Below are 4422 nucleotides of genomic sequence, written 5' to 3' on the forward strand. Positions count from 1 at the left end.
TGAAACAGTTAGAATAACTGTTTTAAGGATCATTTGTTATGCATGTTCTTACAGAAAAGAATACCCTACTGTCCCAGGAGCTGGAAGAGTGCAAAGCCCGACTTGAGGCCGCACTAGCCGCGGCAGGGGAGCCCAAGGAGACCCCCTTTGGTAACATACGCTTCGAAAGATAAGTATTTTGCGAAGTGCGGCGTGGGTGCAAATCTGACAAATGAAATTGCAGATGGCGCCGGATTAAATCCGGAAGTGCAACAACTCTGACGCCAGCTAAAGGCTGGTGAGAGCGTGCTGACAAAGGTGAGGCGGGAGAAGAACGATCTCCAAGATGCCAACACCAAGCTGGGCGTTGAACTGAAGGACGTTCGTGCCCAGCTGTTGGACTCCGTGAAGGAGAATCAATGGCTTCAACGCAGCATATATAGTAAGTGCTTAAACGAACTTTGAAAAAAGAGTTTGGCGAGGAAGTCGACTAACAAAGTAATGTCTGTATGTATGCTGACAGGTCGTCCTGTAGAGGAAATGCCCGGTTCTACGGGTGACCTTCTTCCCGAGCTCTCACAACTGCATGAGCGAGTTCAATAGGTGATTCAAGGCGTCGCCCAGGCCTTGTGGGCATCCGTCTCCATGCCCGAAGGCCTTGGAAAGCTTGTAGAGAAGCTGAAGGGAGTGCGACGACGCTTCCGATTGTGAAAGATGTCGGCCTGCCGTCAAGGCGCCAGGGAGGCCTGGGCCATGGTGAAGACACGGTACACAAAGGCTGACCCAAACCACATGGCCGAGGTCGGACCCGTAGGGCCCGATGGGAAGGAGATCCATGTGAGCTTAGTATACGTCCAAGTAGAGTTGGCCGCAAAGTATTCCCAACAGGACTGTAAACTAGACAGCCTGTTAGATGGTATTGAAGAGGAATACAATCATTCAGATTGACTATGTAATTTTCATTGACATGTGTAATGCCTTCTAGCCGGATTGTAGGTCGTTTGTCATGGCCGACCTTTTCGCTTCAACCTCGGGACCTGACGGTCCGGAGTGTGTCCGAATACCCTTGCAGTTATATAAGAACTAGGGTATGCATGGAGACCAGGCGTAGGGGTCATTAGTGCTTGAACAGACAAGTGCCCAACTAGTTATGTTATATTACATGGTTAGTAAGAAACATCTTTCAGGGAGAATAGTTCCGTTAGGGGTTCCTTTCCCTGGGAGGCATGCCCTAAAGTGCATGTCCATTCTGCGAAAAGAGACGCAGGAAAAACATCTGGGGGCGTATAGATAAATAAGTGAAAGAAAAGATCATCTTTAGTTCACTGGCCGAATATTCCCTTAAAAACACTAGCTTCCAGCTTCACCCAGTCTGAGGTACACATCCGGCTGACCTAACAGTAACAATCGCAGAGGTGCTCCCTTTACCACCTAGCCGAACAATCGGGAGCGTATGGGTAAGCACAGGAGCCAGGCAACCCAGCTTGGCCAAAACTTAAGTCATATCGATGCATATAATGGCGAATAAAAGGTACATGCGGAAGTATGACACATGTGTTGGGCATGAAGCCCGTATAAATAAGCTTCTGTGTAAAGAAGCCCCCAGGTTTAATGAGCGCGGATAGCGCGTCACTTTATGAGCCTTTAAAGGCTATAAGAGAGAGGAGAAGGAGAGAAATGTAAGACAGAAAGTATATAAAAAATGGACAGAGGAAGGAGACGAACACAGAGTCCGGCGCTAGGCATAGAATCTTCATAGACGGGCTACGTTCCATGGGTTCGGCTCGAGTCGGTTATCCGATGCATCTCGCAGGCGGTACACTCCACCAGTTAGGACTTGGTCGATTATGAAGGGACCTTCCCACTTAGGCTTGAATTTGTCCTTTTTCTTGCCCGGCGGGCGTAGAACTAATTCGCCAACGTTGTAATTTTTGGCCCGTACTTCTCTGCTTTGGTATCTTCGAGCTTGCTATTGATAAAATGCGGAACGGGCTTTTGCCACGTCTTGCTCTTCCTCCAAGGCGTCCAAACTGTCCTGTCGATCGAGCTCGGCTTCTCTTTATTCGTACATGCACACTCGAGGTGAGTCATGAATTATGTCGCAGGGCAAAACTGCCTCTGCGCCGTACACCATGAAGAATGATGTGTATCCGCTGGTGTGATTCGGCGTGGTCCGCAGCCCCCAGAGTACGGAGTCGAGCTCCTCTACCCAGTGCGTATTAGATTCCTTAAGGGACTGCACTAATCTAGGTTGATGCCGCTCATGATAAGACCATTTGCACGTTCGACCTGGCCGTTGGTTTGTGGGTGATAGACGGAAGCATAATCGAGCTTGATGCCCATGTTTTTGCACCAGAGTTTTACCTCATCGGTCGTAAAGTTCGTGCCGTTATCAGTGATGGTGCTGTGGGGGACGCCGTAATGGTGTACAACCCCGGATATAAAGTCTATCACCGGTCCGGATTCGGCCGTCTTAATAGGCTTGGCTTCTATCCATTTGGTGAACTTATCCACCATAACCAGTAAGTATTTTTTCTTATGGGTTCTGCCTTTAAGGGGTCCAACCATGTCAAGCCCCCAGACCGCGAAGGGCCAAGTGATGGGGATAGTTTGGAGGGTGGTGGGTGGCATATGGCTTTGGTTTGCAAAAAGCTGGCAACCGACGCATCGTTGGACTAAGTCCTAGGCGTCTGCCCGGGCCGTCGGCCAATAAAAGCATGTACAGAAGGCCTTGCTTACAAGGGACCGAGCTGCAATGTGATGTCTGCCGAGTCCGGCATGAATTTCCGCCAGGAGGTTCCGCCCTTCCTCTTCGGAGATGCACCTTTGAAGGACTCCGGTAGTGCTTTTCTTATAAAGCTCTCCCTCATGGACTTTATAGGCTTTAGATCGCCGCACTATGCAGCGTGCCTCATTTTGGTCCTCAGGGCGTTCCTGCCTAGTAAGGTAGGCGAGGCATGGTTCTGTCCACGGGGCGATGACGGCCATTATTACATGGGCTGAAGGTGTTATTTCATTGGCAGAGCCTCCAATTATGTCAGAGTGTTCGGTGTCGGGCAGTGCGGTTGGGTCCAGGCTATTATTGCCAGGTTCCCCTTCCCATACTACGGACGGCTTGAACAGCCTTTCCAAGAAGATGTTGGGGGGGGGACTACATCGCGTTTTGGCGCCGATGCGTGCCAGGACATCTGCCGCCTGATTATTTTCCCGGGCTATATGGTGAAATTCGAGCCCTTCGAACCGAACTGACATTTTTAGGACGGCGTTGTGATAAGCTGCCATTTTTGGATCCTTGGCATCAAAGTCTCCATTTATTTGGGATATTACGAGGTTCGAGTCCCCGCGCACCTTTAGGCATTGAATGCCCATGGATACTGCCATTCGGAGACCGTGTAAAAGGGCCTCATATTCGGCTGCGTTGTTGGAGTCTGTGTACATTATCTGGAGTACATATTGAACTGTGTCTCCTGTGGGGGACGTCAAAACGACGCCAGCCCCTAGACCGGCCAACATTTTGGAGCCGTTGAAGTGCATGACCCAGTTTGAATATGTGCCGTACTCTTTAGGGAGTTCGGCCTCCGTCCATTCTGCGACGAAGTCGGCCAAAACTTGCGACTTGATAGCTCGCCGTGGCTTGTAAGTTATGTCAAACGGGAGGAGCTCAATGGCCCATTTTGCAATCTGGCCCGTCGCGTCGCGGTTGTTTATAATATCGTTAAGTGGCACTTCCGAGGCTACTGTTATTGAACACTCTTGAAAGTAGTGTCGCACCTTCCGGGATGCCATAAATACCGCGTACGCAATCTTTTGATAATGCGGGTACCGTGACTTGCATGGAGTAAGGACAGTGGACACATAATAGACCGGCTTTTGAAGGGGGAATTTGTGTCCGTCCGTTTCTCATTCGACGACGAGCACTGCGCTTACGACCTGATGGGTTGCTGCAATGTATAATAGCATTGGTTCGTCAATGTTTGGCGCGGCCAGGACTGGGTTTGTTGCCAAGATGGCTTTTATTTCGTCGAGTCCGGCCGTGGCTGCATCCGTCCACTCGAAGTGTTCGGTGCACCGAAGGAGACGGTAAAGGGGTAGGGCCTTTTCTCCTAGGCGGGAGATAAAGCGGCTTAGAGCCGCCACGCATCCGGTTAATTTTTGTATTTGTTTGAGGTCCTTCGGGATATCCAATTGTGACAGAGCTCGGATCTTGGCTGGATTTGCTTCAATTCCTCTACCGGATACAATGAAGCCCAAGAGCTTTCCGGCTGGAACGCCGAAAACGCATTTTTCCGGGTTGAGCTTGATGTCGTATGTTCGGAGGTTATCGAATGTTAGCCTCAAGTCGTCTACTAGAGATTTGACATGTCTTGTTTTAACGACCACATCATCTACGTATGCCTCCACTGTTTTGTCGATCTGGTGTAAGGGCATATTTATCCCTAAGTG

This window comes from Triticum dicoccoides, chromosome 5A, assembly GCF_002162155.2.
Source record: "Triticum dicoccoides isolate Atlit2015 ecotype Zavitan chromosome 5A, WEW_v2.0, whole genome shotgun sequence".
NCBI lineage: Eukaryota > Viridiplantae > Streptophyta > Magnoliopsida > Poales > Poaceae > Triticum > Triticum dicoccoides.